This window comes from Marmota marmota, unplaced genomic scaffold (genome assembly GCF_001458135.2).
Source record: "Marmota marmota marmota unplaced genomic scaffold, marMar, whole genome shotgun sequence".
NCBI lineage: Eukaryota > Metazoa > Chordata > Mammalia > Rodentia > Sciuridae > Marmota > Marmota marmota.
Genome location: NW_026000185.1, coordinates 27,856,943 through 27,866,779, shown reverse-complemented (window position 1 = coordinate 27,866,779; position 9,837 = coordinate 27,856,943). Strand labels below are relative to the sequence as shown.

The 9,837-nt window shown below is 49.8% G+C and overlaps 1 protein-coding gene across 1 annotated transcript in view; it reads left to right on the top strand.

The window, feature by feature from the left end:
• The first annotated feature begins 852 nt into the window (after positions 1-852).
• Positions 853-9,837, top strand: part of Ccl24 (C-C motif chemokine ligand 24) — a 12,086-nt gene continuing 3,101 nt past the window's right edge. Inside the window, exon 1 of the mRNA XM_015491588.2 lies at positions 853-1,276. The gene's annotated coding sequence lies outside the window, so the exon portion shown is untranslated. The remainder of the gene's footprint in view (positions 1,277-9,837) is intronic.

Here is a 9,837-nt window from a genome sequence, read left to right as displayed (position 1 = left end):
AGTGAATGACACGCTCCGTGTGCTCAGGGCAGGGAGCGTGGGTACTTTGTGCACTGTCTGTCTCCCTGCCCCGACCTGCCAACCTCACCGCCTTCCCTCACTTTCCAAAAACACAGCCACGTCCCCTGTTCACCAGGCTGCTCTCTGCCCATACTCTGGGAGGCCCTCGCACCTTTTCCACCTGGATCTCCTCCCTGTCCCTCTCTGAAACGTCCCTGATCCCCACCAAGAGCCCTTTGTACTCGCAAGTGCGTGGCAGGAACAATTCCAGCTCATTAACGTTTACTGCATGAGGCGCAGCGCCAGGAAGGCATGCACGGCAGTGCCCCTGCGCCCCTCCTGATACCCCAGGAAGGAAGAGGTTTCATCTCCACTTCCTGATGGCGGACATGGCTGGTTCAGCCAGGATCTGCACCCAGGCCTGGCTGCTCCAACGCCTCTTCTCCTTAGGCCTTATCATGCTACCTTGAAGTCCCTTGTTTATGTGTTTGTTTTTCTAGTGGACTCTGAGCTCTCAGGGCATTGAGTCTAAAATGGGTGCTGCCCAGATCCCAGATGGCCAGGGATGGCAGGACTTCCTCATCGGAGCCTGAGCTGCCTGTGTGGCTATCAGCCAAGGGCGGCTTGCACAGCGCCCCCCGCTGGAAGGTTCCCGCGGCCCCCGGAGGTGGTAGGAACTGCCTCTGGATGGCTTTGTCCACCACTGCTGTCCTCCTACTGTTTTCTTTGAACTTGACCTCATGATACCTGCTTCTGTTCCCCTTGGGCCTCCAACATCTAGAGGCATTGAGCAGTGTGGCACCGAGACATACAGAGGTGTCCCCAGGTCCCTCAGGCTGCAGCCAATCCCCGGGTGTCATCCTGACTGGGCCAGCCACTAGCAGTGTCCTTGGGTTCAGCCACCATCTGCACCTCCTGTGCCAAGCTCTTGAAAGCCTTCTCATCCAGAGACCAAAGGGCAAGGCACCTCACAGCTGCCCCCTGTCACCCCCTGCCACCACCTGGGGCCACACCCCTTCCAGGACTGGGCTTGGATGTGTGGGCAGGAGTTCATCCTCACAGGGGCCTCCACCCCACATATCTGTCCCTGTCCCCATCTGCCTGTTGCCAGCCAACTTCCTGAAAGTCCTTGTGAACCTTGGGCTCCTGAGCCCTCATGCCAAGATGCACAGGCGTCTCCTGAGGCCCCTCCTCTCCTCCCATACTTCCGGCCCCCCATCCAATAAGTCAGGGGACACTGCGCTTGGTGCTGAGGCGGTCACTGGGTCGTCTCCAGGTAAGTGACTCCCAGGACCGCCCCTGCGCATAGCACGGCGAGCCCCTCTGTTCCCCACCCCAGCCCCTGCCCCCACCCTCCTGGCACCTTCTACAGTCTCCTGGTGCCACCAACCCCCGATGTTCTGTCGACCTTGTCTTAGGAGGCAGTGTCGGGGCAGGAGGGAGCCAAGGGAGGCTGAGTGGCCAAGGGGACAGTGAGGGTTGAAAGGAGGGGATGGACTGCAGAGCGCCCCAGGGAGCAGAATGGACAGCACCCAGCAGCGTGTCCATCTGGCACCGTGACAAGGACACAGGCTTTCCCAGGGAGATATAGGACGAGCCTGCTGTGGCGTGGCTGAGGGGTCTCCAGCAAGTCATCACACTCTCTGACCTCAGTTTTCTCACTGGCAAAATGGGGACAAGAAGAGGACCAGGTGACCATCCAGAGGAGCTGGGCAGGGCTGGGGGAGGTGGATGCCGCCATGGATGGACGCAGGAGTGAGTGATTTGATTCTGTTTCCTCAGTGGGTTTGCAGGGGGGGATTGGTGGTTTTCATTTTTTCTTATGGGGTGCTGGAGGTGGAACCTAGGGCCTTGCACATACTAGGCAAGCACTCTACCACTGAGCTGCACCCCCAGTTCTTTTTTATTTTTATTTTTTATTTTGAAACAGGGTCTCCCTTAGTTGCCTAGGCTCACCTCGAACTTAGATCCTCCTGCCTCGGCCTCCCACGTAGCTGGGATGACAGGTGTGCGCCACCAAATCCGACTAGTTTGTGGGATGTGTTCCTCATATTAAGAAACACATTTGCATTTTAACAAAGCGGGGGTTATTCAAGTGGAGATCTCACTTATCTGTTCAGATTAGTTGGGGGAGGAGGGAGATATTTCAACCCTCAAAATGCCTCTGCTTCATCTACTCTAAGCAGGACCTTGAAACATTTCTCTGTCCCCTAGCCCTGGGCACCAAGAAAAGCCCTGAGCGCCTAGCCCTGGCCCCAAGATTTTCGGTACTGTTTTCCTCCTCCTTCTCCTCCTCCTCCTCCTCCTCCTTCTTCTCTCTCTCTTTCTGGTACCAGGGATTGAATCCAGGGGCACTTAACCACTGAGCCACATTCCCGGCCCCCCCAACCCTTTATATATTTTATGTAGAGATGGGGTCTCGCTAAGTTGCTTAGGACCTCACTAAGTTGCTGAGGCTGGCTTTGAGCTTGCCATCCTCCTGCCTCAGCCTCCCAAGCAGCTGGGATGACAGGTGTGCTCCACCATGCGTGGCTCATTTTTCTCCTTAAAGTCCATTCAGGGCCCAGTAGGGCAGACTGACTTGGAGTTCAATTTCAGGGGCCCAGAAAGACCCCACTGACCTAGTATTTGCGCCTCTGCTGTCTAATGCCTGAGGATCTCCTGTGGGGCTCACAGCCTGTGCGCTGTGCTTTGAAATTTACCAAAGGCCCTCCTGTCCGTTATCTCCTTGGATTCTCATGACCCCGCGAGACCACCTGAAAGAGGTCGCGCCCCTGCCTCCCCTCCATCTCATAGGTGAGGAAATTGAAGCACGGGAGAAACCAGTGACCAGACCACAGCTAGTTTTTAGCAGGTCTGAGACTAGAACATTCCACTCCACTATGGCTACCCCTCCATGGGGCTATGGGTTTGCCTTTAACCTGTTTCAAACTTCACTAGGAAGACTCACATTAAAAAAAAAAAATTAGACTTCTTTACGACCCAGTGACTAATTTTCTCTCTGTAATTCGTAAGTGACTTGTGGGGAGACCTTGAAGAGTCTTCACAAATGGTCACCCTGCTTTCGCCTGCTAGTTTTAGCATTTGTGGGTGATTTCTTTGCTCTGTGTGTGTGTGTTTATGACTTGACATTCTACTAAGAGGAGAGCTTTCCTTCACTGTCCTTGTCAGTTTGCTGGGACTGTGTAGCCCGTTGGTACTACCTGGGTAGCTTCAACAGCATCCATTCGCTGGAAGTCTGAGATGGGGCTGAGAACAAGGCTGTCCTGGGCCTCCGTCCAGCACCATCTTCTATCTCCATACCAAGAAATACATTTGCATTTTAACAAAGCAGGGGTGATTTAAGTGGGGATCTCACTTATCTGTATCAGACTAGTTGGGGGAGGAGTTATCTTCTTCATCTTATCTCCCCTTTGTCCATGTTGGTCTCTGGTCCAAATTTCCCCTTTCTTTAAGAACGCGAGTTATATTGGACTAGGGCCCACTTACTGGCCTCATTTTAACTTAATAACCCCTTTGATTCTTTTTTTAAAATATACTTTCATTTGATTTGATTTATTTTTATGGGGTGCTGAGGATCGAACCCAGCGCCTCTCACGTGCTAGGCAAGCGCCCTGCCACTGAGCCCCAGCCCCAGCCCCTCCCCTTTGATTCTGTGAACACTTTCTGATTTTCTGACATAAAAAGATGTCCCAGCCTCTAGTTTTCCTGCCCCAGAACTGGAGCTGCCATTTCCTCCAGGACCATGGATGAGCTGGGCTTGCTCGTGGTTGTGTCCTTCTTTCTAGGCCCCCTAGCAGACAGAGCTAGAGGAACATCTCATGCAGAGTCCCAATGGGTAACTGACCTCTCTGCTTCCGGGCCAACATCCCTGGGTCCACTCTCTCCATCCCCCTTTCTGTATTTTCAACTTGCTTCTCCATTAGTGAGAAAAAGGACCTTTTGGACTCATTTGCAAAGGGCTCACCTACAAGAAGGCTCTTACAGCCGGGCACTGTGGGGCATGCCTGTAACCCCATCAGCTTGAGAGGCTGAGGCAGAAGGATCATGTGTTCAAAGCCAGCCTCGACAACTTTTTTGAGACCCTAAGCCACTCAGCAAGACCCTGTCTCTAAATAGAATATAAAAAGGCTGGGGGTGTGGCTCAGGAGTTAAGCACCTCGGGTTCAATCCCTGGTACTTACTCTGAGCTATTATCTGTCACTGTGTAGAGTGAATGCCACTCGCTGCCTTTCTGTAGAGTAGGTTTTGATATAAGAAGGACCTGACTAAGAGGGCTCTGGGGCCTGAGGAAGACTCCCAGGGAATCAAAAGAGAGAGAGAAGGGCCCCGGAACATGGGGTCCCTGAGAACTGAGCTGTACAAACCCCCCTGACAGAAGCGTCCTCCTCTACCTGCTTGTCAGGAGGTGCCCAGGAGAGGCCCAGGGGAAATCCTAGGGCCACCTACCTTCCTGTGCCCTTTCAGGTTCCAGTCTGATAAAGCAGGCTATTGGGTGGGTGTCAGCCACCCTGGATAGACAGGCCAGGTCTTTGACATTGGGTGTGGCCTGAATAAAGCCATTGAGGCCCCATCGTTTGAATAAACATTTTGAAAAAGATCCCCCCCCCACTTATTTTTTATTGAGATAAAATTGACAAAACACAAAATTCACCTTCTTATTCTCTCTAAATTATAAGTTGAATAGCACAATTAATCAACTGAACATGAGCACAATTTAACATCGGCACAATTTAACTATCAGTATCATCCATCAATAAATAATCATGATCTAATTCCAGAACATTTCCTTCAACCCCAGAAGAAACCCGTCCCTAATTTCTCCACTCACCCAGACCCTGGCAACTACTAGTCTGCTTTAATAGGATTTGCCTATTCTGATCTTTTCTTATAAATGGAATTATATAATATGTGCCTTTAGTGTCTGACTTCTGTCGATTAGTGTAAGTTTTTCAAGGTTCACCTGTTTGTAGCACATATCACTATTTTATTCCTTTTTATAGTTGAATACTATTCCACTGTATAGATATGCCACTGATTGTTTATCCACTCATCAGTTAATAGAAACTTAGGCTATTTCCACTTTTAGGCTATTATGAATCAATCTACTAAGAATAGCAGCATGCAAGTTTTTGTGTGCTCATATGTTTTGATGCATTTGGATATATAGCCACTAGTGGCCTTGCTGAGTCATATCATAACTCTGTGTTTAAGGAACTGGAAACATTTCCAAAGTGACGGCACCATTGATACTCCCACCAGTAATGAATGACAGTTCTTGCTTCTTTGCCAACATTTTTTTAAAAAATTATAATAAAAAAGAAATGAAAAACACCACATACTGTAAAATTTACCTCCAACCATTTTTTGCAGTACTGGGAATTGAACCCAGGACACTCTACTTAAGCTATGGCCCAGCCCTTTTAGTTATTTATTTTAAATTTTAAATCTTGAGACAGGGTCTCTCTAAGATGCTGAGTCTGACTTCAGATTTGTGATCCTCCTGCCTCTGCCTTCTGAATCACTGGGATTACTACTACTGCATCCAGATGGATGCTAGGCTCTTATCAGGTATAAGAGTCCAAATATTTCCCCTGGGGCTGTGGGTTGTCTTTCATATTGATAATATCCTTGGATGCCCAAAATTTGAAATTTCGATTAAGTCCACTTTATCTGTTTGTTCTTTGGTTGCTTGTGCTCCTCACAGTTTTGGAGGCTTGGAAGTCCAAATGCTATTGTGCCACTAATCTGATGAAGGTCCACTGGCTGAATCATCCCATATCATATGCTGTCACATGGTGGGAGAGCAAGATGTGAGAGAAAGTGTGGAGATCTGACCACAGATCTGACCTCATAGTTAAAAAATTGTTTCCTAATTCAAATTTTATAGGTTTCACTCTTACATTTAAAGTCTTTGATCCACATTGAGTGGGTTTTTGTGTATGGTGTGAGGTAGGGGTTCAATTCATTCTCTTGCTGCAAATATCCCATTGTCCCAACACCATTTGTTGAAAATGTTCCCCATTGAATGGTCTCCTCACCATTGTTGAAAGTTAGTTCATCTTACACATATGACTTTATGTCTAGACTCTCAATTCCATTCCATTGATCTAGGTGTCTCTCCTATGCTAGTGTCAAACTCTCTTGCTGACAGTAGATCTGTAGTAAGTTTTGAAATTGGAGAATATGAGACTTGCACCTTTGCTCTTTATCAAAAAGGTGTTTTAGCTCTTTGGAGGTCCTTGCATTTCCATCTGAATTTTAGGATCAGTTTGTCCATTTTTCTCTCTGCCTAAGCCTTCCTCTCTCTCCCTACCCACATATTAACCCTGTATTTCTTCAGGTTTGGGCTTCAAACTTGAGGAGGAGTTAGGGAGTATGTGTCTTTGGCCAAATTACTTTTCCTCTCTTTATAAGAAGAATGTTCACATCTATTCTTAAGGGTCATCATTGTAAAGATTAAGTTAAATGTAATAATGACTTAAAGTTCATGGAAGAACTGAATGTGGATTGTTGGTTTAGTCAGCTCACCAGCTTGTAAATAGATTGCTATAACAAGAATGACCATCTTTGGGAGGACACTTGTTCTACACTGAACAGGGACCAAGTGCTTTTTCCCATTTCACAGAGGAAGATACTAGCATTAAGGCACAGGGGAATTAATAACCTTCGTCATGAAGAGTTACGCTAAGATCTCAGCCCTGCCAAGTGACTCTCACATCCGTGGTCCTGTTGGGCCATGGTTACTAGCCAGTCTTCTCCAGGTATAGGGAGGGGTTTAAGCAGGTGGGTTCTTGGAACCCTGCAGGTGTTTCTCACCCACAACCTGGAATGCAGCCTAGCTAGATGTCCCAGTCTGTTTTATGTCGTAATAACAGAATACCAAAGACCCGGTAACTGACAAAGAAATTTCTTGCAGTTCTTGGGGCTGGAAAGTCCAAAGTCCAAAGTTGAGAGGCCCACATCCAGAGAGAACCTTCTTGCTGTGTCATTCAATGGCGGAAGGCAGAAGGGCAAGAGAGTATGCACGTGAGAGAGGAAAGAAGGAGACCGTGTTCATCTTTTTGTCAAGAATCCACTTCCGGGCTGGGGTTGTGGCTCAGTGGTAGAGCGCTCGCCTAGCACGTGCGAGGCACTGGGTTCGATCCTCAGCACCACATAAATGTAAAATAAAGATATTGTGTCCACCTAAAACTTAAAAATAAATAAATATAGAAAAAAAAAAGAATCCACTTCCATGATAATAATCTTAATCCATTAACATGGGCAGAGCCCTGGTGACCTGTCACAGAAAAGCAGGGAGGTGAAACTCCAGATCTCGGTTCTTGTTCTCTCCAAGCAGAGGACGACAAAGGAGACAATGCTGTCCCCAATTTTATGACTCTTTGATGTTGACCAGGAGAACTGGGGACCACCTCTCTACTCTTTGCCAATCAGGTGTTCAACTCCTCCTTCGAGTTGGGCGGTGAAGTTTTTGACCTTAGTTGGTCCTGATGGCCCTCCTGTTTAGGGGGACTTTGTCTACCGGTCAATCCCATGTTAAATGTGAGTACTAGGGTCAGTTGCTGGTCAGATGTTACCTTAGTGCACCTGTGTTGCTAAAGGAATCTTCCTTCCCAGACAAATGGAGACACCTTTAGCCCTACTTCCTGGCTTTAGGTCAACATCAGCGGACCCTATCAAGAGTTAGTCCCATTAATCTTGTTCTCTTGACATAGTTCCCAATTAGCTCCTTTGCTGCGGTTTCTTTTCTACAAATTAACCACCACACTTTGCTTTCCTGTTTACTTTGGAAGTAGTTTAAAGAAGGACCCTAAATTAATCTAAAGAACACTTGTGATCTGGCCTGCATTTCCTTGCTCATTGCTAGCTGTGACCTAACATGAACCAGTCGCCTCATCTGTCCCCACCTCTCAACGCTGTTGCCTCAGAGACGAAGTTTCCCACGCAGGAAACTTCAAAGCAGGTGGAGATGGGCAGACTTCAAGGCAGGGGCCCCTCACATTCTGCCGCTCCCTCTCCGGGAGGTTTTTGAGGTCTCTAATGTGGAGAACGGAACTGGACTTCTCCTGCCTCCACTAGGTCCAGACCCGCTTTGTGCCTCCCCTGGACATCTCCCAGTTGGCTTTCCGTCCTCAGACTCCTTCCCACCAGACCTGCCAGGGGTCACTAGACCACAGAGCTGACCTCTGTGGTGTGATGGTCACGGGTGGGGATAAGAGATCAGATGGAAAGACCTAGGCCAAGAGAGGGGCCTTCTGCTCCTCTGTCTTCCCCTCCTCCTCCTCCTCCTCCTCCTCCTCCTCCTCCTCCTCCTCTCCCTCCACCTTTCCTTTCTCTCCTGCTTTCCTAGACCTCCTCCTCCCACTCTTACTTTAGCCACCTCTGGCTGTCAGATCCCACCCCTTCAAGACAGGGAAGGGTGGGGATTCCCATTTTGGGAGCCAGGAGAAGGGCCCTTGGATAGTATCTGGTCCCTTTCCTCTTATGATACCCATCTTCCCCCTTGGGCGGCGGGGTTGGTGGCCCCGGCCTTCACTTCCTCCCTAGATACAACATGAAGACTGTGTATGCTTGTGGAGGCCTTGGAAAATCCCTTGGGGTGTTACTCATCTGGGGTACGGTGCCATCCCAAGCCTCCCACCCCATGCCCTTCCGTTAGCCCACTTTGGTTGCGACACTGAGACAGCGAGGGGCAGAGCCCTGCTCACCCCTGTCCACTCTCCTGCCCGCGTGGCCATCTCTTCTCTGCTTCTTCCTCCTGCTCTGTCCCTCTTGCAGCACCCACTGAGTCATCAAACCAGACCCACAGAGGACTGTCACCCCCGAATTGTTGAGGTGCAAAGGTCAGGACCGGGTGTCAGAAGGTATCAGGATGAAAAGCCCCAGCACCTGCGAAGGGCTGGACCATGACTTCTCCTGTCACCCTCCCCACTACTGTGCCCCTTGACGATTGTCCCTGCTGGCTGGTGAGGAAAGAGAGGAAAAGAGGGACAGATTCAAAGATAGTGAAATGCTGAGTCGGGCTCTTGGCAGGATTCACTCCGTAAAGAAGGGCAATGAGATCTGGCCCTGGCTGGCCTCCCCGACTTGGGTCTTGCCCCATCTGGGGACCTGCCGCTGTGGACTTGCTGTGTCTCTGGTCCAGGGGAAATAGTCCCAAAGTTGATTCATCCCATGTCCATTCTGCAAATACAGGTGACCTACTTGGGACTTGGTGGGTGTAGAGATGACACATGGATCTCAAGGTGCCTGGGGGAGGTGTGTGACAGACACTTAACAGGCTGCCTGCTGGGACTGTGTTGCCTGGAAACTCAGGACATAGTGTAGGGACACATTGGACTTACCTTCTGGATCCTTCCAGCCTACATGGGTCAGAAGCTGCCTGGGGAAGGTGTCCATCTTCAGGCCCTTTGGACTTTCCCAGATCCTACAGGCTAAATGGCTTCTGTAAGTTGTGAAGCCACCAAGACCCCACGTGCGCCACCACGGCAGACGGATCCATATGGATGCTGGATCTGCCTCCCTCTGCCAGCACCCGGTCCTCTCTATGCACACAAGGTCACCCTCTCTCTCCCCACGGGAAGCACACCAGGGGCTGACACCCGGCTCAGTTCTAGGAAAACATTTGGTGAATGAATGCACAAATGAATGGAAGGAAGATGAGGATTACCACTCATTGCCAGCTGAGAACACTGAGGGCCAGAGAGGTGAGTGACTCACCCAGGGTCCCTAGGGAGTGAGCAGCAGAGCCATCCCTTCCCGCCTTCTGACTGTGCATCCAAAGACTTTGCGCTTGGCCCCAGCAGAGCAGTGGCACTCCCCCCGCCCTCCCCC